The sequence below is a fragment of the Canis lupus genome, chromosome 17, assembly GCF_011100685.1.
Source record: "Canis lupus familiaris isolate Mischka breed German Shepherd chromosome 17, alternate assembly UU_Cfam_GSD_1.0, whole genome shotgun sequence".
Taxonomy (NCBI): Eukaryota; Metazoa; Chordata; class Mammalia; order Carnivora; family Canidae; genus Canis; species Canis lupus.
The window spans coordinates 4,097,852-4,123,776 of NC_049238.1; the positions used below are offsets into that span (position 1 = coordinate 4,097,852).

At 39.6% G+C, this 25,925-nt stretch overlaps 2 long non-coding RNA genes across 2 annotated transcripts in view; one reads left to right on the plus strand and one right to left on the minus strand.

The window, feature by feature from the left end:
• LOC111090469 overlaps nt 1–23,399 on the plus strand; it is a 51,331-nt gene extending 27,932 nt beyond the window's left edge. The window contains exon 6 of the long non-coding RNA XR_005371784.1: nt 23,265–23,399. This is a non-coding gene — a long non-coding RNA (uncharacterized LOC111090469). The remainder of the gene's footprint in view (nt 1–23,264) is intronic.
• On the minus strand, nt 9,556–20,886 carry LOC111090470. The gene is made up of 4 exons (XR_005371785.1): nt 20,735–20,886; nt 14,533–14,674; nt 13,123–13,192; nt 9,556–9,638 (listed from the first exon to the last, which is right to left on the minus strand). It is a non-coding gene; the product is annotated as an uncharacterized LOC111090470 (long non-coding RNA).
• Nucleotides 23,400–25,925: the final 2,526 nt, after the last annotated feature.

Genomic DNA, 25,925 nt, shown 5'->3' on the forward strand with positions numbered 1-25,925 from the left:
GGTCGAAGTTCATCTTTTTCCTTGTGAGGATCCAATTGTCCTAGTACCATTGGTTGAGCAGACTATCTTTTTCAAAATGAATTGCCTTGGCACCTTTGTCAAAAATCAATTGGTCATCAATATATGGTTTTATTTGAGGACTCTCAATTCTCTTCTATTAGTGTCTAAAAATTCTGTTCTATTGATTTATATGTCTGCCCTTACTCTAGTACCATGCTATCTTAAGGACTGTAGCTCAATAATAAGCTTGACATTATGACATGAAAGTACTCTAATTTTGTTCTTTTTCAAAATTGTTGAGACTATCCCAGGAACTATGTATTTTTTTTTCAAGCAGGAACTGTATATATTATATATGTTTCAATACAAATAATATGTTATATATACACTAAATATATTATAATATAAATAATACATTACATATATACAGTGGATATATATATATATATATATATATATATATATATATATCCCTAGAGAATTTAAATAAAAAACCTCTATACTTCATTTTAGAGGTGTTAGAGAATAGAATTAAGGAATATTTACTCAAAATCCCCACATTTTATTCAAGAAATAATAAAAAAACAAAGGCCTGCCCTATCCAATGTACCTGAAGCCTCAAGTCAATAGACATCACTCCCTCCCTTAACCTTGAGCTTCCAACACATTCATGGGCTCAGGAAGACTGTCCTCCCTCCTCCCAGACTCTGGAGGGAAAGAGACTCTTAGAGGAGGTCTGCTTGACCAAAAGAGAAAAATAAATAAGCATCATTAAACTAATATGTGCATTAGAGATTATTTAATGGCCTTGTGGTCAGGGAGCCATGAGTATACAAAACTGAGCACCCAATAAATTCATGTCAGTGATGTAATTGGAAGGAGTACACCAACTTCTGAAGTCATTCTTCTCTTCAGAACTGGGGCCTAAATATTTTTTGATCTAGGAAACTCCTAGGTCCATGGAGATGATCTTTTCCAGTGTGTGTGGCCAGATTATAGTGTGTAGCTCCTTAGGCATGCACTTTTTCCCTATCCAATAAAGCCCTGTCACCCTAAATTTTCTGTTCTCCAGATAACTAGAGAATCAACTCTTGATAGCAGCAGAAGTCCTGCATCAAGGATGTCTATGTCTTTCCAGTAAGAAAAGTAAAAAAAAAAAAAACAAAAAACAAAAAACAAAAAACAAAAAAACAATTTATTCCTGAAGGCTGCTAGAGCAAAGGTAATGACTAGTATGGTATGGCAAAAGGAACACTAGGATTTCTTTGTCTGTGGAGATTGATTGTTCTAGGAGCTGATTTTAGGAAGTGCTCATTGGCTAGAGATCCCACAGCACAGCCAGAAAGAGGAAGTTCATTCACCTAACCAAAGGAGCATATGGGTAGGAAAAGGAAGTGGACACACATTTCATTGCTAGCTACGTGAAGGTTACCACCATCGGTAGACGTCCTTTCTGCTTCCAATCCATGTTTGGTCCATTCTACCTGAGAGGCATAGCTCTGTGAAGTATTAGTCTGTTAACCTCTGCACCCCTGAATTTCACAGCACATGTCCTAACACTCTGCTGCTAGTGTTGTTATGGACTATGTTATGGACCGTGTCCTCCCAAGATTCACAGGTTGAAGCCTTAACCCCTAGACTGGATTTATTTGGAGACGGAACCTCTAAGAAAGTAATTAAGGCTAAATTGATATCATAAGGGCTAGTGTCCTTATAAGAAGAGGAAAATACCAGAGGTTTCTTTCTCTATCCACACAAGTACAAAGAAGAGGTCATGTGAGCACATAGAAAGATGGCAGCTGTCTACAAGCTAAGACAAGAAGCCTCAGAATAAAACCTATCCTGCCAGGAACCCCAGCCTTCAGAACTATAAGAAATTAATGTTTGTTGTTTAAACCCCCTAGTCTATAGTATTTTGTTATGGTAGCCCTAGCAGAGCAATGTGAATGTTGAGTTGAAAAAATGGAATTGTCCGAATTCTGATGTCTGTACTTTTTCCAAACCTGAAAATGTCCTTCACTATCAATACCCAAATGCAAGAATATATTATATGCAATGAGCAAATAATTAATATTGATCTTGTATACAATTTTAATCATTTTGTAGTATTTTGTCATTGGTGTGAATTTGGCTCTCACAGTTATGTTTTGTTTTTTGTTTGTTTTTTAGTATCTTTTGTCATGAAGCAGTGTTAGCACTTATCTAGCCTGGAATTTCTTTTTGAATGATAAAATGAAGTATTTGCAACTGTCCTATTAAAAAGAATAAGAGACCAGAATCAGGTAAACAAGATTGAAAGCACAAGTTTTAAATGGGTGTTTACATAGACTTTAAACAAGTATACATGCAAGAGATGTAAAAAAAGGAAGAAAAAATATTTCAAAATTTCAAGTTTGAGCAACTGACAGGATGATAGCACCAGTGGCAGAGAGCTGTAGCTATGCAGTGTGATATGCATCTGTCAATGGGCAGGGGAAGGTTGGGAAGGAAAGGTATGTGCAATGAAGTTGCCAGTAAATGGGTGGAGATGTGACATTGACGCACACCCCAAATTATTAAGGATAGAGTTGGACTTTGCCATTAGTAGATCTTAAAATTAGCTGTTGTTAAAAAAGAAAAAAAAAAGTCTAAGGAAATGAAGAATCAGCCCTGGAGGATTCTGATATCTGACCTCTAGCAAGAATGGGAACACAATACAAAGGAGTAAATCATCCACCAAAACTAAAAACAGTTGCTTAAGGGAAGGGGTGGAGGACCATGAGCCAATGATAGTAAGAACTAAGAAAAGCTCTTTGACTTGGCAGTTCATTCATCATTAGTGCCCTGGAGTATGCAGACATGGCCAATGTGGGCATCTCCAAACAACTCTACACAAAATGCAATGTTGTCCTCTTGAGTCACCAGTGAGGTCATCCCGATGATGGTGGTGGAAGTCATTGCAAAGAATTTATTATGAAACCATGTGTAATTTATGTGTGGGCTATGGTCTCAAGACATTTGGTAACTTTTTTTGTTTTTTATAAAAAATGGTGAGTAGTTGGAAGCAAGAAGAGGGGAAAGATGTCTCACAGGATAGAAAGTATAAAATGCTTTTAAGCTGTGTGCAGAGAAATGAAGAGTCAGATATTTAAAACTTAAGAAGAGCAAAAAAATATGTAGAAATCTTACCACAAGTTCTAATTTAAGGTGTAAAGAAATTTACATCTATATGTATTTAGAGCCTATTTTTCAACATTACAATTTTCCTCTGAAAGGTCTTTCTCTTTTAGGGAGGATTTCAGGATCCCTCAGTTCTAATATTTTAATATTTTAAATTCTTGCTGTGATACAAGAACTTTGAAAAATCTCTACAAAACATCACAGAGAGAAACTATACTGGCAAAGAATTACTCTTGAACTCAAATGTTGCGGCTATTTAGGGATCCAGTCTATAATTGATAATCAGCTCAAAAATTAAACCACTTAGAAGTACAACACAGCTCACATTTTCCAAATAATCAGAAATTCTGTGAAGTAAAAATATGTGAATGCAGAACTAGGACCTTTGTGAGCTTCAAATGAATCTAGTCTGAACAGAACCTGGCCAACATGTATGCACTTTAACAAGGACTACTTTATTAGATGTTCTGAGTCTTCTTAATTTGATCATGCCTTTATGTCAATGACTATAAGACACTAGTGTATTGTGTCTTTGATCACAGCGTCAGGGTCTCAAAGATCTACGTGGCCTTTACTTTTAGAAAAGGCTGAAAGCTCTTCCCGGGAAAAGGTATCCCTGTAAACCAGCTGCCTTTCAAGTCAAAACAGAAGGGATTGTTTTCAGGCTGCACAGATAACAAGCCTCCATTTTTCCCTTTCTTATGGCCGTCCTGCCCGATAGCACTTAAGTGGTATAAAGAGTTTCTCCCGGGCTATATTACCTTGAAATGAATAAAACTCAATGCATTATTGTAAACATGGAGATGTTCTGATTTTGGTAGCATGAGGGCTCAGTGCAGAAGAATAAGAAAGAAATAATGGTAAAATGAGAGGGCTGGCCATAATGAATGAAGAGTCTAGCAAATTATTGTGTGAGAGAGGGACACTTTAGTGAGACAAAAGAAGAATTGTATTGGCTGAGTCACTTCAGATCTCGAGAGTAAATCATTACAATCAGGCCTCTGTCAGTGGATAATGTACCCAGCCTGCCTCAGGTCCAGGCAAGCCAGGAAACACCGTGTCTGTAAAACCCGTTTACTGTGGGTTTATACACCCCTAAGGCTAATTAGCTCAGTCCACTTGGTTATCCCCTACAAGGTGGCTATTTGGCCACTCCTCCTACTGGTAGTCTCCACCTCTTGCCCTTCACTACCTCTTGCTATTGTAGGTCTGACATGCCCACCCACCATTATGTTCCAGGGAGACTCTAAAAAGCAAGACATTCATGTTTCTCAAAGCTACCTCATTCTTGGCTTCATCCTGTGCAGACCTGGTTTGCTTTATCTTCCTGGTAGCACTCTTGACTCAGTTCACTATCTTCAACCCCGAATTAGCCACTCATCTTGACTTTTTTGCTTGTTTTCTTTTTTTTTCCTTCCAGCTTTAGTGACATAGTACTGACAGACAATACTGTATAAGTTTAAGGTGTACCCCATAACCTGACATACATATTGCAAAGTGATGATAGCATTAGCTTACTTAACATCCATCATCTTACATAGTTCCAAAAAAAGTGTTGGTTGTTTTTTGCTTATGATGAGGATTTTTAGGATCTACTCTCCTAGCAACTTTCAAGTACACCATGCAAAGATGTGAACAATAGCATCCATGTGGTACCTTAAATCCCCATGCTTGCTAACCTTATAATTGGCAATCTTGCACCTTTTGACACCTTCACCCAAACCCACTGCCTCTGGCAATCACCAATCTATTCTCTGTTTCTTTGAGTTCTGTTGTTTTTGATTCCACATTTAAGTGAGGTCTTGAGTATCTGTCTGACTTATTTCACTGTCATGGCGCTTTTCTTGCATTCTGAGCTTTAGTGGGCTTCTAACTTCCAGCTTTGTTTCTCCCTCTGGCTGGGAGGTGTAAGCAGCCAAAATGAATTTCCTCACAGTTTTGGAGGCTGGAAGTCTAAGATCAAGGTGTCAGCAGCTTTGATTTCTCCTGAGGCCTTTCTCCTGGCCTTGCAGACAGCTGCCTCTGTGTCTTCAAATGGTCTTTTTTGTGTGTGTATGTGCCCCTGGTGTCTCTCCCTCTTTTCATAAAAACACCAGTCATATTGGATCAAGACCCATCCTAATAGCCTTCTGACTTACTTATCATTTTCAAGACCCCTTCTCCAAATACATTCACATTCTGTGGTTCTGGGAGTAAGGGCTTCAGTGTATGATTTGCATGGATACAATTCAGCCCATAACAGCGCCCAAGGTAAAATTCGAATTTTATCTGCATCTAACACCCACATGTTCTACCCATGATGCTTGGCTCCAGTGGCTAGAGACAGGTTTCTTCCTTTAGAGTTTAAAACAAGCAGATCTAGGGATGTCTGGGTGGCTCAGTGGTTGAGCATCTGCCTTTGGCTCAGGTCGTGATCCTGGGGTCCTGGGATCTAGTCCCACGTCAAGTTCCTTGCAGGGAGCATGCTTCTCCCTCTGCCTGTGTCTCTGCCTCTTTCTGTGTGTCTCTCATGAATAAATAAATAAAATCTAAAAAGAAAAAGAGAAAAGACAAGCAAGTCTATAGATTATCCTCTCTATTCCCTAAAACCTTCCCAATTAGTAGAGGAGGGAAACAAGCTGACATGTTATTCTAATGCAAAAGAAAATAAAATCATAATTAAATAGGAGTACTCAGAATATAGTGCAGCATATAGATCAAAATCCTGCATCTGAAGTCAGAATACTTGAGTTCTGCAATTCATGACAGTGAGTAAAGTGAGAATCAGATCAATTTATTCAAAAACTATGCACTGAGAGCCTCTCATGTGCTATGTGTTGTTCTAGGCTCCTGGGACACATTATATCATTTTGAGTGATCATTCAGAGCACTGTTTGGGGAAAAAACGAGGCAATTTATACAAATGGTCCATGTTCCTATCATCCTTGTACACAATCTTTGTGGATAATCACAATTAGCTGATTTTTTTTTTCTGAAGTTAGCTGTTTATGGGTTAAGACAGGGTGTTTAGAGTATTTATTGTTAATTTTAAATCCTTTCAAAGCAAAAATAAGATATCCGCAATTATACAATTAGAGCAGGTGAGACTAACCAAAGCATTTGTAGGAAAGTTTTCTGGCCAACCAGCTTTTAAACGTGTATAAAGACTGACTTAATATTGGTTCCAACTATGAAGAATTTGAACAAAAGGAAACAGAGATCTTTGAGATAAGTAATCTGGTATGGCCAAGAAAATCCCGATCTGGTTCTCCATTCAGATCTGTGGCTCTCTCTCTCTCTCTCCCCGTGAAAACTCCAGCTCTTGGGACAGTCCTGGGGCCTTTGAGCACCAAGAACATTGTCAAAACGTTCTATAAAATGGGAGGCTTCATTTGATCAACACAGTAGCACAGTACACAAGTGAGTGGCAGTCCAGAGGCCTCTCTATGTGTTGGATGTTTATCAGTTTTGAAACAGATGCTAGGATTAAGATGTTTCACTAGGTCACTCTTTGGGGATCACTGTAGCCACCTTTTGTATGATTATAAGGGTATGAGACACCAAGCAGGTTTCCAGAATTTCAAATAAGAACATAGAGCCCAGGAGCTCTGCACAGCATTCAATTCAGCCATCTAATAAAACACTCTTCATAGTTGTCATGACAACATCCTCATTTTTCCCATGTGAAGTGTGCTTCTTTCTTCTAGATGGAAGTGTTTACTTGATATCTACTGGGAGGCTGTAATTTTTTTATTGGAAGATATCGTTAGAAAAGCACGGAATCGGAATTCACCGAGCTTTCTTTGAGATGACAGTATATGAACCACGCTCAGACAGCACACTGCATCTTATGGAGGTCCTCGCATTGTGTCCTGTCACCTCTCATCTGAAGGCTTTGCTTATTCTCTTAAGAGTATTTTAAAAGGCCTAATTCAAAGCCCCAAGGATTAGTTAGCCTTGTTTTCAGTACTTTCAGGACCAGGTAATTCAGTTCTGGTTAATTAGTCTTCTACAGCTTTTTTTTTTTTTTTTTTTTTTTTTTAAGATTTTTATTTATCCATTCATGAGAGACACACAGAGAGAGGCAGAGACACAGGCAGAGGGAGAAGCAGGCTCCATGCAGAACCCAATAAAGGACTCAATCTGGGGACCCCGGGATCATGCCCTGAGCTGAAGGCAGATGCTCAACCACTGAGTCACCCAGGTGTTCCAGGCTTCTACAGTTTTATGAAGAATGAGTCTTTGTGATTGATGCTGGCAAAGGGATCCCTAATTTATTTATCTGGAAATAAGCACCTGTTCTTACTCTTTACACTTCCATCAAGGACTAGATTCCTGCCCTGACAGAAAGATGGTTTGTGCTGGTAAATGTAGCTGGTGCTTGACACCGTGCACACCACCATGGGGCTCTCAGGTGTTGCCTGTTGGTCTATCCACCCTCCTTTAACTTGCTCACCCAGGAAACTTGCTCACCTAGGAAAACTTGCTCACCCAGGAAAAACTCAGTGTATTCAAAAGCAAATGCTAATCATGGAGGATCTTGCCCTGATTCCTTTTTAATCGTTGCACGTATAGTTAAATAAAAATAGTAAAATGTTATAAGAACAAACATCATAAAAAGAAAAGAGAAAAAATAACAAAGGAAAATTTCCATGTAGCAAATAAAGGTCTCAGGCCTTATAACTCAAATAACTAAATGAAATATCCACCTTCACAAAGTCAGCATGGAAACCAAAGATACAGCATTACAAATGATATTTGCCCTAGGACTTTTGTATAAAATAATAAGACTTTTATGTATAGTTATTCTTCATTCAAATCTTCTGAGGTTTATTTTAAAGGCTGAATTTTATAAATGCTTTCTCCTGCCTCTCTTGAGATCTTTTATCTTTTACTCCACTAATCTACTAATATATTGACAGAACTTTCTGGTAATAAAATGTTTTATTTGAGGGCTAAACTGTATTGGATAATTTATGTTCTTATGCACAATTTATTTAGCTAGATAATATTTTATCATACATATTTTTTTTGCTTCAGGTATATTTAGACTAAGTTTAAATGTTCATACTTGACCTTATTTTGAGCTAGTTTGAAAAATAGCTTGTTGTGTATTTATGTTCAACGTTTCTGCATCTCTGGAGAGTTTTGGTAGAAAATACATTACCTACATGAATGCATTTTTCTCTGTTTCCTTTTCCTTTACAAATATGTTAATTTTATTAAGGTATCATTGCATGTCATAATATGAATACTTTTTAAGTGAAGTTTAGTGAATTTGAAAATTTATCCCTTCTTGTGACCACCACAAAAATCAAGATACATTCCCTCACCCCAAAAATTTCCTTCATGCACCCTTGTGATGAAACTCTCTTCCTCCCCCCAGTCCTGGGCCACCACTAATCTTTCCATCACTATGAATTAGTCCCTTTCTTATAGAATTTCATTTCAATGAGATAGTATGGTGTGCACTTTTTATGTCTTGCCTCTTTTTTTAGCATAATGATTTTGGAATACATCCATGTGACTTTTATCATGCTCATTGCTAAATAACATTCCATTGCATGGACGTATCACATTTTGTTTATCGGTTTACATATTAATGGACACTAGGAATTTTCTAGTTTTTTGGCTGTTGTGAATAAGTCAGATATCAACATTCTTTGTGTGGTGTGGGGGCGAAGGTACCATTTCTTATAGGTAGTAACCTTGGAAAGGTTTTATGCTCTAAGTGTTTGTTTCACTCTAAGAAACTGATGTGTTGTTTCTGTGATTCTTCTAGAGCATCCTTTGAATAGGTTTAGGGCATTATTGCTCTCTCCTGCACATATTTTAACTTTTTATGTTTGTATTTTTGTTGTTTTATTTTACTCTTTCTCTTTCTCCATGCCCTTGGGAAAAATTGTAGCTAGTATTACAACTTGCTGATTTGTTCTTTGACTCTTTAATAAACTCATCTATAGACACCTTTAACTACTATATTTTCTATACGTACTGTATTCTTCCTACTTTATAACTACTTGTTCTTGCTTCAAATATAAGATATTCTCCTTAAGAACATTTACTGTGAATTCCTAATCTCCCTGCTTTCATAATTATGCTATCTTTGGAATAGGGCATTCAGTGAATTATCCTTAAAATGCCTCATTATTTGTCTTCGAAGTTTATATTCACCTGAGATTTTTATTTTTTTTTATTTATTTTTTTTGTTTTTTTTTTTCACCTGAGATTTTTAGTTATTTGGCTGAGCACCTATGACAGGGAAAAAGAGAAATGCTAGCGTGTGTCCTTCCTCGTCTAGGTCAGGAGAAGTGTAGGCAAACACCTGTGCGAAAAAGCCTATGGAATGAGCACCTGCTCCTGAGACTTCACTACTGTGTTCTAGAGTCATTTATCTTACCTGTAATCAAGTCTTACCTGCAGGCTTGATGCTCTTGGTGCTGAGGAGCAAATGCTCGGAGGCTGCAGGTTACAAACAAAATTTCTTTTTTTTTTTAAGTCTTGAAAGAATAATAAGATTGTCAGTGGCATCTCCAAATAACATCGTAAGGGAAAGGGACCCACCCACAAAGTGTTCTCTCACCTACTTCCCCACTGTGACCTGCTAGCCAATTATTCTCCCCTAATACCTCCCAGCCCTCGACACACACACACACACACACCTTCACACTCACTCACACTTACACCAGAACCAGAGGCTTTTTTCTGACTTCTATTTAGTTTGTTGTACCTTAACTGACTGGCACTCATCTTTCCTTTGGAATTTCCAGAACTGAATGAAGGAGGTGATGGGGAGGCACTGAGATTTGACCTTGAAATGCACAAGCAAACTGCTTTAATACCTTCTTCACTGTTGGACTCATGTTTATCACAGATGTGACATTATGCTAGGACAAGTTTCAAATCTCTTCAGTTTTCTGGAACAATTTTTTTACCTTCCTCCTTTTCTTTTTTCCTAACTTGTCCATGAAATTACCTATTTTTTTTTAATTCAAAACCTGGTTTCAAGAGCTGCCCCTGTCACCACATAGCTGTGTTACCTGAGTGTGAAATAATGGCCTCATATATATTCCATAAGTCCAGAATCCCTCCTTTACAATACGAGATTGATAATGTCAACCTCATTGTTTTGGTAAAATAATGCACTGGGCAAAATGTTGTGGTATGCTATTCAGACCTCCAAGATGAAGGTACGTATTTCCTCAGGCGCTGGAAGAACTGGCTCATTGCTAACAGGTAACCACCAATTCAGGAATCGCTGGGTCCCTGGGGTACAAACCTCTGGTGTTTTGCCTTGATTCAGGACGACTCCCTGGGCCACACCAGCTCCTGAGCTCCCTACATTATTAGCTGAGGTCTCTGTGGCACTGCATTGTAGCTCAATAGTGCTTTCTGTCCAGTATGCTCCCCTAATTCCCTGAATGATGCTGTTTCTGAATGCACTTCCCCAAAATCTCTTGCACAGAAATCTCTCCTCCCAAGTTCATTTTCTGGAGAACCAAACATAAGTAAGAAGTCTATACATATCAAAGTGCCATCTTCTATAAAGACAGTGCCACCTCCTGCATACCAACTGGCAAGCATCAGAAACTAGACATAGGAGAATCTATGGGAATATTTCCATGAAAGAATGGCCACTGAGAGTTTACGAATCCAGGCAGAGTTCACTAGGGATGTGAATCATGAGTCACAACTTTGAAAAAAGGTGAAAATCTAGATGAAGAGCGGAAAAAACAAACCCATGTTGCATCTACTTTTGAAGCTATAGTTCTAGCTACTTTTTTTTTCTAGCTTCTTGTTTCAATTACTTTGAGTATCTGACTCCTTTAAGCAAGATTGTGATCATTGGATTCATGACTTTAAGTTTGAACACCCCCTTTAGTTGAGAGCCAGCAAGGCTTGGACAGGGTCCTGTGAATATGACCTTTTTGTCAAAGCCTCAGATCTCAGCTAAATCTTGGCTACCATAAGTTTTTATTTTAATTATCCAACAAGCTGAACAGTATCTATCACAGCCCCACCAGAGCTCCCTTAAGCTGCTGCGTTGGTACCAAATCTGTAGGAGGTGGTGTCAAGTAGAAAGACTAACAAACAGTCTGAGCATCTGGGACTAATGAGCGATCAGCAAACACTTGGCTTAAACATGACCAATCTGTTTTTGAATACTGCAAGTGTTGACTGTATCAATAAAGAGAGGCCATGATGGGAAACATTTGCTATTATTCAACAACATGCTTGAGTACTTAGGTCAGAAGGAAGGGGACCACGAAAAGGAGGGCAACAGTGGAGTGTAAAAGGGGGCAGGATTAATGAAGGACGGCAATGTGGGAGGACAGGTGTGCGAGAGCTCAGACACGTTCATTCTTTCCTTCCATCATCTCTCTGTTCTTCCATTCTTATTTTCTTTCAACATTCAAAGAACATTGACAAGGCACATATGCTCTCCCTCAAGGAGTTTAGAGTATAGTAACATGATTAATTCTATATAATTTAGTTTATTTTACATAGTTGCTTTAAATAAGCATTCAAATCCTTTAATAGGTGATATTCAGACATAGTTGTATGGTGCTAACGAGGCAAGAGACTAAAAGAATCATAACAATGACTTCAGAACAAATACCATTTAGGAGTGCCTGGGTGGCTCAGTCCATGAAGCATCTGCCTTCAGCTCAGGTCATGATACCAGGGTCCTGGGATTGAGCCCCAAGCAAGGATCCCTGCTCAGCGGGATGTCTGCTTCTCCCTCTCCTCCCTGCTTATGCTCCCTGTCTCGCTATTTCTCTCTCTCTTTCAAATAAATAAGTAAATAAATAAATATAATCTTAAAAAATATTATTTATGTTTATTCAAAATACTCTTATTATGAAAGAGCACATAAAAACAAAGTGACAGGCAAGAACCACATTTGAGTGGTTAAAAAAAAGTGGGAGGGATGAGAATAGATCATGAGTATCAGAAAGGATAAAAATAGAATTTTAAAAAAGGACTTTTGCACAAATCGATAACAATAGAGAACCATGAACTGAAGAGTATTATGAGCTCAACCTCTAGACCTGAAGAATACACACACACACACACACACACACACACAGGAGGATTCTGCAGAGTTAAACCCAGATCCTCCCTCCTCCATGAAGCCAAATGCTATTGTTCTGTGTTGTCAATCCATTTCCAGGGAGGAAATTCTGTCAGAGGGATCAAGAAAAAAACAGATAATAAGGAAACAATAAAGCCACTGGGATAGGGGAAGGAGCTTCTCCAAAGAACACAGATATTATAAGACAACTAGAAAATATCCCTTAGCTCTCTTGCTTTTTCCTTGACCAGTCATTTATACTATTTTTTTCCTTCATTTGTGTTGATGCAACTTGTGGCCACCTCCAACCAAGGTCTCCCAACAAGGAAGGGTCCGAATTCAGATCACAGAGTGGTGAGCCCAGGAAGGTATCTCAAGCCAGATCCTGCTCTAGGGTGACTCTTCCGCCATTCCACTCAGGAAACTGTGCTAGCTAGTAGGGCTGGAGAAGACCCTCATCGTAGAGTTACTCATCTTTTCTGTTGTTGGGTTGGAGTTTCTTTGAGTTTTGTTGTGGTATAATTCATATGACATAAAATGCATCCATTTAAAGTGTGCAGTTTAGTGGCTTTGAGTATATTCACAGAGTCATGCAACTAGCACCACAATATAATTCTAGGATATGACCATCACTCAGAAATAAGCCCCTTTGCATGATCAGGTGTTCTTTCCACCTCTTCCTACTCTTTCTACCTACCCCAGGCAACCGCTAATACATTGTCTGCATCTGTATAGGTTTTCCTGGTACCTTCCATATATGCAAAATAATGCGAGATATGGCCTTTGTGATTGACTTCTTCCATTTGGCATGATGTTTTCAAGATTCTTTATTATCGTATCTGCTTAATGAGTAGCCCGATGACAGGACCAGCAGGTCAAGCACAGACTGTGTTTCTGTAATTGCTTACCTACTTTGTCTTTGTAACTTTGCTCTCCTTTTCCAATGATTTTGGTTATTTATGCCTCTACCCAGCCACTCTGAAAGAAGGAGAATACTTATGCTTACCAGCAACCCCAGAATCAAGCAACTTACCCTGGCTCGTATAATCCCTTTGAGTCTGTTAATAGCATGGCACATAACCACTTGGTAGAGGGGAGAAAGAAGAGGGAATTTAAAATCTGTTTTAAGTCATGGTTCATATATTGGAGATGTTTCCCTAGTCTCTCCATTCATGAGAAAACCAATGCTTCTATTTCCTCTGTTCCTTAGGCTAGGTTATATACAAAACACAGGGTTATTTTGTCCATCATGAAAGGGAATCTCTCGGTTTAATTTTCCTCCAAATGTGTTTTTTTTAAGACATGCTATAAATAAAGCCAATAGAAGAATCAAGTGTGTGAGGAGATGGAGTTCTAGTTATGTTCAAATGCTGAAATCATTTGCTACATACCTTTGACTTCACCCTTTATCTGCCAAACACACTCTTTTATCATAAATGCACACATTGAAACTAACCAAAAATCATGTGTTTCATTTTTACTCTGAATTCAAGTGACTGTGACCAATATGTTGTCCCAGGGCCTAAACATTGTCCTGTATTAAGCCTGGCACGTAGTAGATTTTCAACAAGTGTGGAATGAAAGATGAGGGGAAGGAGGAGAAGCGAGGGCAGGGGAGTAGATGAAAATAAAGCCTCAAACCAGTCAGCAACCTGAGACTGGAAGAACTCTTAAATTGGCTTACATATGAACATACACAGGTCTCATCTCAATGTTTTAGTTGTATTTATCTGGATGCTCTTAAGTGAGATATTTTCTCTTTCTTCCTGAGAAGTGTGAGGCAAATTAAACACTGAATATAAAGCAATTTGGTAAAGTGAATGCATGCAAACTACAAAACATGCATTTTTATGGAGTTGATTCATCCATGGCCTCTAGCTTTTCCTTGGCTACAAAGGCACTCAGAGATGTCTACACTTCCTAAAGGGTCCCTAGGTGCTAACTTCAAGTTCCCTTGCCTGCTCACCATTCCACTATGATATTCAGCTAACTCCAAGAGATCTCATAATTAGCATCTTTACGTGGATGGAATTTGTTTCAATACTGAATTGTAAGCACCACAGGTTTAGAGTTTGTGTTCTCAAATCTCTAGGGCTGCTAGTCTAATTGATTTTGCATGGAAGGTACTGAAAGCTTATTTTTAACAGCTAATATATACTCACCATCAACATTGTGCCCATTTTAATAATAACCTGAAGGGTTAACTAGAACGATTAGAAGCAAAACTGTTAATTTCATTTTAAGATCATCTGACAGCATTCATATCAGTATGAGAGTTATTATTAAGCTATTATCTTAAATAATAAATATACCCGGACCTCTAATAAATGTGGTGGAACCCTCAACTCCAGTGTTGATGAGAAGTGGACATTAATCTCAGCTCTCATGTCACGTACTACCTCCATAACTTTGAAGTGACATCAATGCTTAACCATTTAGTTCCCAGATATGTTAAGAGACCTAAGAAGAAGAAAGAAAATGTTTTAAAGATAAACTAAATGATACTATTTCTAGGCATAATGGGTTTGAAAATTTAATCTTATTTTTATCATCATCAGTCTACAATTAGGAAAACTGTTTTGATCTGACAATTGGCTCAAATACTTTAAAAAAAATCAATGAATACTGTTAAGAGAAAAAGAGGCTGAAAAGTATATATAATGTGCTCCCATTTACTAAAAAGTAAACAAAAAAAAGTGAATGATAACCTTTTTTCGCAAAGCTTAAAATAAGAATAGCTGAAAAAATACTGTGTAGAGTCACGTATGATAAAAGTATTAAAAAGGAAAACAAGGTATATAAATATAAAATCTGAAACAATGATTACCTTTGGTGGGAACACAAAAGTGTGAGCTCCAGGAGGGATAGAAAGAGCGTTGGTAGGATTTTTCATAAAGGAATGCACAAGCACACATATTTTGGAAGGTATATAAGTAATTGCTGACAGTGATTGCCTCAGAGGGAAGAAGTTTGGAGGGTAGAGTAGAAAATTTAAGGTTTGGTGTATATTCTCAGTATTGTTCAAATACTCACATTTAAATATATGTGTTTTCAAACATTAAACAAAGAATATTAACCCACCAATCAAGGGAACTAAGAATCAGCCAATAATTATATTGAGCCAGGAATATAAATTTGTGCTAGTGGCCATGAGATCATAGGCATGGCAATGATACAACAAAACAAGATAGAATATCTAAAAATTGTTGAGAATTTATTCTGCCTCAGACATTATTCTAAACACATACTACGGATTAATTTTAAAAATCACCAAAACCTTTTTAGGTAAACAGTCCTTTTTTTTCTCATTTTACAAATAAAGAAACTGATATGGACACAATCATATAATTTGCCCAGGACCATGCAACTGGGAAATGAAAACACTGAGATGCTGAACTTGCCTGACAGTAACCATTATGCCAACACTCCCTTTAGACAAGGAACTGAGTTTCTGGAAAGTCATTTTTGTTGTTCAGATGCTCTGATAATGCTGTTGATTTTTCCACTTGAAGAAATGGCAAGGACCATTCCTCTCCACATTGTGTTCATGGGCCCCTCCCCAGTAGTGGAGAATCCAATCATTAAAAACAAAACAAAGGTAGAGAAAATCACCACAACATTGGCAAGCGTTGTCAGTCAACTCTGTAAACTTCCAGTGGAGAGCGAGCTCTACATCCTGCAAGGAATTTGTCAATGAAATGCTGTGGTTTGGCTGAATAAGAAAAAAGAAAAAATGCCTGTGGGTAGGGGGTGATTTCCACCAGTTTGGGGAAAAGAATATGAACAAAAGTGTGGTGTGAATACAATGAATACATCACCATAGTAATTCATCAGCACAATCTTTGCCCTCCTAGAGTGTGTTTGGTGGGGAGGTAAAAAAGCATCACTGAATTTGACAAACTCCAGAAAATATCAACGATGTCTTTCAAAGATGTAACATTCTGGAGGCTTTACTATTACTCTATTACTGTCAGCTTTGCTTTAGCTTATTTACTTTTTTAGCTTCATTCTGCTAAGAATTTCCAGGAGAGAAATGAGAAGCCAGGAGAGGGAAAAGAGGTAAAGGAAGGAAAGATGTTGAGTTGAATGGTGACGGTTGGCCTTGGTCCATGGCATTGCCGACTTCTCGCCAACTCAGCCCCTCTGCCAGCTGGTAGCATAATTTGTGGGGAGGGCTAGAAGGTAACCCATGTGTCAGAGCACTTCCCAGACCAGATGGAAGGAGGGCAAAAGAAAAGAAAAGAGTCATGCATGGCTGGTGTCACAGTCCCTGTTCCATTTGGCGTGGAGCAGACATGGATGGATGGGAGGCGGACAAGGGTGGAGGGCCCCACACACATCTTAGCGACTCCCCGTTTCCCCGACTGGCCATCTGGGCAACCATCATGAAAAATCTGCCCTCTGTTCTCTAAGAACTGAGATATGAGGGGTGATTATTTCTCTGTTAGCACCTCTTCGCATTGCTCATACTCTAATTTCTATAGCAGCCACATACAGAAGAGACTATTAACATGTGTACTTCCTCAATTCTTAAGAAAGTCATATTTGAATAATTGACTGCAATGTTACTTTTTGTCACATAAACAGTTTTGAAAAGTATATACTGTTTAATCACTACCCCTTGACTGCTTCCCTGAAGCTGATTTAGTCTATTGAATTCTAAATACATATGCAAGAACTAATTTAAAGAAATGGGTCCTTGACACAATGGAGCTTTGACGGATTTTCAAGTCTCCAGGGCTGATCTGCATATTGAAACATCTATGACAAACATTCCTGAGCATTCTTAACTGGCAATTCTCAATCCCTGTAGAAAGTGGCTTGGGTGGGGGTCACAGGGATTGCCTGAAGAGGAGTCTGAACTGGTAATTACCTCCCAACAAATGTACGCACTGGGGACGGCCGCGCCTCCTTGTGCACGGAATTGTGATAATACTCCACAAAATAGGCAATTCTGAAGAGCCCTGTTGTGGAGCTGTTCATGGAAATCCCTTCTTGGCTTCGTCACACACAAGCTCCCTCCTCGCCTCCTGCCCCACGTGAGTCCTCGTCCCAGGGACAGCGGTGTGGCCCTGATGCTTCACTCCACCTGTTCCCTGGAACAAAGTCCCAGAAGATACAAGGAAGAGCGAGGTGGCTGGAACCGCCACGCACCCAGGGCCACCGTGTGGGTCTCAGGCTTCTGTTCTCCTCTTAGCCTGTATCTATTTTGTCTCTGGGGGGCAAAAATGCTGGCAATCAGAGATCAAGATTATTGAATTCAGGGTAAAATAACTGGGGCACTTCAACCTAAAAGAATTGAGTAATTTTCTACTGTTGGGACAAATGATCGCATAGAGGTGGCACAGACAAAAAAAAAAAAAAAAAAAACCAAAAAACTGCAAATACACGCCCCACGGTGGCCTGTCCTCTGTCCCTGTGATCAAGGGCAGCTGCTCAGTTCTACGAAGGCTGTGATCACCGGTGTTGTCCTGTGTTGCTGTCACTGGACCTGGGTCCCTGCTAAGGAAAGGATGTGGCACTTGAAGACATGAAGCAGATTTCTAGTTGCTAAAAGCACCGATAAATTTAAGGAGAGAGGTTTTGTGACTCAGAAAATGCCTTAATAGACGTCAGATTCACGATTTAGTCCGTTGCAACTTTGGGATAAAACAGGAGCCTCGGCCCGGTGTCCTGGGGCCACCTCGATGGTCTGCATCTGGACACCTGGCCTGCAACAAGCCAAGGGTGAGTGGTGGCAGTGTTCTTGACAGATCTGCATTCAGATGGGCTGTCTCTGTGTCACCATCTGCCTCCTCTCTCCTTCTCCATCCCTATCTCCTCCCTCTTCTCCCCTTCTGAGTCCCTATCTCCTCCCTCCTCTCCCCTTCTCTGTCCCTACCTCCTCCCTCCTCTCCCCTTCTCAGTCCCTACCTCCTCCCTCCTCTCCCCTTCTGCGTCCCTACCTCCTTCCTCCCAGCCTGGGCGCCTCTACCCTGCTGCCTGGCCCTCCCTCCCCGGGCCACCCTGGCACCTCCGTCCCACCCTGTCCCTGCACTTGTGCTGCCGCCCCGCAGGCTCCTTCCTCCTCCTTCCTCCCCTCCCCCTAGTTCCTTAGTAATCGTGCTGCTTGGCGAATGTCTGCCATTCCTTTCCTGGAGGCCCTGACCTTCAAATGATTGGGGCACTTTTCCTCCCGATTCATCTGGATTCCCTCTGATCTATTCAAGATGCTCAGAAATCCCCAGCCTCTTTGTAGTTGCTGCTTAGGAAAGTCTGTGGGAAGGGGAGCTGAAATAAGGCCCTGGCCCTCGCAGAAGAAAGGCTGTGTGTGTGATGTCTCAAACCCTAATAACCCCGGCTTCCTTTTCTCCTGACGCCTCCCTTCTCCCAGCACCCTCGTCTTCTGTTTTCTGACACTTTGGAGGGTTTCTTTCTTTCTTTCTTTCTTTCTTTCTTTCTTTCTTTCTTTCTTTCTTTCTTTTTTTTAACTGTAACACATGTTCTAAATAATCTTGATGAAGGCTGGACTGGGAAGCAGGGAACTTCTCTGCCCGTGTCTTCACTAGGTGGGGTAGTGTCTTAAAAATAATGTGCCGTCTCTGAAAAGGAAAATCACAATGATTTTGGAGAGCAAAAGATGCTCCGGATGCCAACTTTTTTGTTCATTAAATGCCTGGGCCCAGCCTGGAGCAGCTGAGTGGCTCTTGGTTTTTGGAGAATATGGAACTTCCTCACCCCTGTGAGCCTATTCATCTGTGTCTAAATTTCTCTTTAATATGTGGTGAAATTTGAATTTTTTTGATGGTGCTACTTATAGCGGTATTGGTACAGCATCTGCTCTTGTAGGAGACAGCTAAGAATGTGTTTCACAGTACTGGCTACCCTGCCCCATTCCGCTCAGGGCTGCCTTCCAGCATGTTTCTGGGTGCAATTACAGGATTTTTGTCAACAAAACTCTATGTATTTAGATATCCTGTTACCTTCTTCTTTTTATTATTAAGATTTTATTTATTTATTTGACAGAGAGAGAGAGCACAAGCAGGGGGAGCACCAAAGGGAGAGGGAGAAGCAGACTCCCAGCTGAGCAAGGAGCACGATGTGGGGCTTGATCCCAGGACCCTGAGATCATGACCTGAGCTGAAGGCAGACACTTCACTGATTAAGCCCCCCAGGAGCCCCCTAGTTACTTTCTCAAGCACTTGGTCCACTCACGTGGCCAGAGAGCCACCAGAGACCACCTCTTCAGCTCTGCCAAAAGGGGTCATGAGAAAGGAATAGGTGCTCTTAATTTTTAAAAAGCTGCTATATCTTAGAGTTTGAAGATATTCGCACCCATATATGAATGCATGTGGTACCTCCACACATATAACTAATATGCAATAAATACAGACACATTTTCATCCTTTGGTTTAATTCAGAAGAAATCATCACTTCTCAAAACAACTGAAGCCAACTCTTGGTTATCTTAGTTTTTGTAAGTTAACATTTGAAGGAAATGTTTTTGCCTGGAATTCTGAGAATTTGTTGATTTCTCAGTTGGTAAAGATGTTAGTGAACACACTTATTTAATATTAGTAATAGGCACACTATCAAAGGACACATAAGCATGAAGGTTATAGAATGCTAGATCTTGAAGAAATATTGAGAGCAAAAAAATTATTTCAAAGTCAATATTTTAATGTAATATCCATTTAATAATAATATGATGAGTAAGTATCCAATTATAACAAGATATAATAAATTTCTTGGTATTTTAATGTACTTTTTTGCAGCTTACATATACATTTTAAAACATCGCTATATAAACATGTATGACATGTTTACTCCAATTCACAAAAAAAACCCTTGATTCAAAAATGCATTTTAAAAGCCCATTGCAGGGGTGCCTGGGTGGCTCAGTCAGTGAAGCATCTGCCTTTGACTCAGATCATGAACCCAAGGTCCTAGGATAGAGCCCTACACCAGGCTCCCTGCTCAGGGAGGAGTCTGCTTCTCCCTTTCTCTTGTTCTCTCTCTCTTTCTCTCTCTCTCTCTCTCATAAATAAATAAATAAATAAATAAATAAATAAATAAATCCCATTGCAGGGGTACCTGGGTGGCTCAGTCAGTTAAGTGTGGAACTCTTGATTCTGGCTCAGGTTGTGATCTCAGGGACCCTGGGATCAGGGACCTGGGATCTCAGGGTCATTGGGCTCCATGCTGAGTGTGGAGTCTGCTTCTCCCTCTCCCTCTGTGCCCCACCCCCTGTGCACACACACGAATGAACTCTCTATAAATAAATAAATAAAATCCATTGCAATAACTCCAGATTCCACACTGTACTAGGACTTTGCCCACCGAGGAGTAAACACTCCCATACAAAAGCCAACTTTGCTCCTGTTTACTCAGAGGAATAGAGGAGGGACCCTAAGCCGCCCCCAGCCGGGTCCCAGCAGAGGTACAGGTCTCAGGAGAGGGCTCCACATCAAGCAGATGCAGGAGTTGCCCTGTTTTAAAACCTTCTGGGTTTAAGCCTCAGGCCTTCGAAGAAGTCAGTACCTTTCACAATTCACAATTTCACAGGCATGAGGACAGATCAGTTACAAGAACTGACATGGGAAAGCCCAAAGCATGGTATCCTTCAGGTATTTAAGGCTGATTTGTTGTTTCTTCTCATTCAGCTGCAAGGTCCAGTCAGTAGCCATTTTATCCTAAGGAGGTTGCTTAGGAACATAAAGGACAATTGTACTCCTGCCAAGTTACCAGGGGAACTGAGCCAGACAACATAACCAAAGGTCAGCCTGGAATCCTATCAGTGAAGATCCCACGGGGCTGAGGAAGGAGCTAAGCCCAAGCTTCCTGCAGTGGGGTCGCCCTGCCAGCTAGTGACAGACAGGGACTGGCTCTGCAACTCTGGACTCCTTATTCTGAACTTCCGTTAATGCATAACATTCATATGAAATATTATATCAAGAGTTACTACCCAAACAGCACCCACACCAAAGCACAGCTACCTGAGTGTGACTACATTTTTCAAGTTTATTGATGAGCACATCTGCAGAGATAGAATCCAAGGCTTTGCTCTCTTTGAGCTAGATTACATTTCTCACTTCCCTCTGATTTATCAGAGTTGTCACCTGGTTGTATAAAATTAGATCTGAATTTATTAAATCTCTTACTTATATTAAGACATTCTGAATTTTAACAGGAATTTGCCAGCCTATGCCACGCTTGGTGTGCACATTCCAAAGTGGTTTTCAGCCCATTAAGAAATGAAGATTTATTTAGCTATTACTATGAGCAAAACATGATCCTAGGCAGTTTGTAAAGGAAGGTAGATATTATATTAAAAATCCATGTCTACACAGAGCTTTCGAGTTTCAGTTTAGGTGATAAATTAAAACATATGGGGGGATTGACTGAATAAAAGAGAATATATACTGAGAACTAACAACAAACCTTCTATGATAAGATACTATACCTACAGCAAGGATCAACTACAGGAGAGCACCAATGACAAGTACTATAAGAATCCCTAAGAGATAGAGATTTTGATCAACATGCAACAGAGAGCCCTTCGGGGGGGAGGGGGCATGAGAATTGAGGTAAAGTTTAAATAACGCATACGAGTCCATCTCAGAACCATATAGATTTTCTCTAGGCAGTAGGAAGATGTGGTTTTTCCAGATTCAACACGTAAATGAAAGTGAAGCTTCAGGCTTGAAATCCAGAGTGTTTCCTTTCTTCCTACTAAATAACAGAGAATTGATCACCTGTCTCCAGGAAAAGTGAGGAAATACTGGGGGATACTAGCCTCCACTCTGTCCAAATACACCATAGGGACAAGAGAGCATGCCTTCCCTTCCATTCTGAAATCTCAGGCTTCATGACAATCCTCCATGCCTTATGAAATATCTCTGTTGAGCTTACCAAACTACCCTGCCAGGTCCTCCTTCCTAGCACCTGTCACAGTGCTTATCACACAGCAGGCATTAATGCACATAGACATACCAGAAACAGCAAGGTCAGGATTCAATGCACAGCACCTCCCCCAATACCAACCTAAGAGTCAGGTTCTGCTCATGACCAGGGGTTCTCGAAATGCTAAGGATACAGTGGATGACCATATCTCCTGGTTTTCTAGGGAGAGTTCCAGCTAATGCCCATTTCCCTGCAAAACTAATAATAATGCCCCTCTTCACTCTTAAGGCTGTTAGAATTTAGAAACTAAAATATGTGATCACCTTAATTAAAGTTAGTTCTAAGATGAAACGTGCCATACATCTAGAGATAACTGTTCTAAATATTTTAATGTGATATTTCCCATTAAACACATATATATGAAAAAAAAATCTAGGGTGATACCTTGTGTATAGTCATGTGTAATCTTATGTTCTCATTTTCTCTTGCTGTAAAATATCCTCCTGTTTGTGAAAGAAACGGGTGTGCCAGTGGTATGCTAGAGGCAAATAGGGGTGTCTCTTCCTAGTGATCCATTCACTGATGTCATGTTGATAACAAAATAAGCCATAGTTGGAATATTTACACCATGGAAATTGGTAAACACTACAAATCTGAGTTTGCTTTTGTTTATCTGTTTAGAGAGTTGGTGGTTAAACTCTTACCAGCATAGTACTAACAAACAATTTTTAAAAAATTGCTCATTTATAAGCACAAAAAATAAAAAATCACCCATAATCCTACCATTTGGGGAAGCCCCTTGTCAATGTTTTGATGTTTTCCCTCTTATCTTTTCTATGCTAACACATAAACACACACATCAAAACACATAACCATTATAAAGCAATGGGATTTGTTTTGAACAGATGTCATAAAATATACCCATGTAAATGGGTATCATCCTTTGAAATAATCATCTGATGAGTCTGAATGTTTTTTTCTAAGAATGATTCCATTGCTCTAAATACTTTTTGGATCTCCTCTGTTTTGACTGTCGGAGAACCAGTTTAAGAGACCCACAATGAAATCACATCTGATTTTCTTAAGCCTAAATTAGAATTCCCAGATTTATCACTTAATTTATACATGAGACTTGACTCTAAATGAAATTTGATTTTTCCAAATATAGCCATAAAATGAAGACTGAAGCTATTCAAAATAATATTTCCAAACCCTGAAGACAACTTCTAAACAAAGAAGGCATGCTGTTTTGTGGTGATGCTGGTGGTGGGAGGCAGAGTCATGCAAGATCTTTCTTTGTAAGTTGTCCATTTCGAAAGGAATATCCTTTGGGATGTAAATTTCTATCCTGAATCTTGAAAATCTACCACATTATTTTATAAGTTCATCTTCTGTATGAGTATATTCTTGTGTATAAACAGTTATATATTTTAAGAGATAATTTTAGCCATGATTTATATATTTAATGCAACTCAAGTTATGTTTTACACATTTTAAGTTAAGTTTGATAAAAACTCAAATGTATTTTCCTAAAGCCCTTTTCTCCATAATTCTTAATCCCATGTGCATTTTAAAGGAAATGAATTCCGTGTGTTTCTTATTCCATACACTTAACTCGTCAAACAATGTTTTGTAAGGACCCTTTGATATCCAAGAAGCCCTTTGAGTCTTTTTATGAGACTTTTTAAGCCTTTCTCCTCAGAAACAGGAAGTCATGTTTGGCCAGGACCAAAAGAACTTGCATACCAAATGGTTTAAGTTCAATTTGAAAAGGCCACACCACTGGGCTTGGATGGGCTCTCAACATGGCCACACGTGTTCTCCAGGCCCAGAGAAAAGGGCCGGTCAGGGTTTGATCTACTCAGAACCGTGCACTGAAGAGCATCTATGCACCATGTTGGAGTCGCTTAGAAATTTTAAGAGATGGCAGGATCATTTTCAAACAGAAAAAAAAAAAAAGGAATCTTTCTAAATTCTATTAGCTTGCAGAATTTTTATTTACTTATTTTTGTGCGTTTTACGGAAGGTGATGCTGGTGAGCATTGAGACGTCCCCTGCGTCTGGTTATCTACTGCCATCTGATTACATTTAGGCAGATTGCATCATCTAGTATTTCTGATTCTTTTTCTTCCCACACACTGCTTTCAACTTTCTGTTTTTCTGCTGCAATCACAATCCAACACCCGATAGGGGTAAATTCTTCAGGGAATTGTGTTCCTTAATCCATGGATTCCTATAGCTCATTTAACAGAGACATCTGTGCCCAGACGTCAAAATGTCCCTATTAGTCTGTGGTTCCATAAGAATGCTATAGGATGTTGGGAAATCTTACAGGGATATGCACATAAACTAAGGAAAGGTACTTTCTCGAAGCCTAAACCACGCTGAAAAATAAAGTCTGTTTCTCTTCATATTAGGTGTCGAAATAAAGCATATGCTCACATCCTCAAAGGGTGAGGGATACATAAATAAACATATGTTCAGTTTAATACCAAATAATACAACAGATTTAAAAGGGAAGATTTATGCAATTTTATCATAAAAGTTGTATAGCAAAGGAAAAGACTACATGACATAACAGGCAGAAAACTTCATTTGAAGTTGGGAGGAAAAATCCATGAGGTTCCTGTTTTATACCTATATTGACAAACAGGAAGAAAACCCTGTTTTTAATACAATAGCATCACTGCAATTACTGCCATCCCTGGAGTAGAGCAACAACCAGTCTGCTTCTCCCCAGCGCCCCCTCTCTGGTGTAGTTACAATGGCTGTCATTAATCCTGGCAGCTTACATTTGGATATTTTCCAAATGCTTTCAAGTGTATTATCTCATTTGACCCTTATAAAAACCTCTAAGTGTAGATAAAACAAGTATTAATATTGCTACTTGACAAGAAGAAAGCCAGTCACAGAGAAGTTAAGAAACTGCCCTAAAGGTCACAAAGCTAATTAATGGCCAAAGGAAAAGGCTTTACGGAGTATGAGCACGGGGCTAGGCCCTCTACATGATTCCTTCCAAATGATCCCACACGACAGATGCTGTAGGCCTCAGATCAGGAGGCTGGCACTCTGAGAGCCCAAACGACTTGGTCAAGTCTAAGTCACTACAGATGACACCCTCACCCACGGCGACCTCACATCAAAGCTCGTCACCACATTCTCTATCTACATCTGGAAATAAGAACCTGTGCTCTTAATCTAGGAAGGTCTAGCTGACTTTTTACACACAATCGGCCAGTTCTCCTTCCCACTCGTGCCATGAAGGACCCAATACAAGCTGGTCAGATGGAGTTTAAACTGAACCCAGCCATGTACCCAGATAATGATATCAATTCCTTCTATCAGCTCTTAATAAAACCAAGAGCAAACCAAGAACATTTTTATTCTTTAAGTGTGAACTGATACAAAACTATGTAAAATATATCATTAGATAAGCAATTTAGAGGAGAACTAAAGTTATATAAAATCATGAGTAACAAAACAGGCCCATCAGCTTAAGCTGGGGTGTGGGGCTGTGGCCAGGTCTGAGCTGGGGCGACTCTGACCAGCTTTGGAGTCCCTGCACTGCCCTCCCCAGCCTCATGTTACAGGACAAATCACCCACCTTATTTTGCTCTGCAAAATAAGAATTAAAAACATATATATATTTTTAATAATGACATTTTCTCTTTCTTTTTTGAAAAATATTTTATTTATTTATTCACAAGAGACACAGAGAGAACAAGAGAGGCAGAGACACAGGCAGAGGGAGAAGCAGGCTCCATGCAGGGAGCCCGACATGGACTCGATCCCAGGTCTCCAGCATCAGGTCCTGGGCTGAAAAACCACT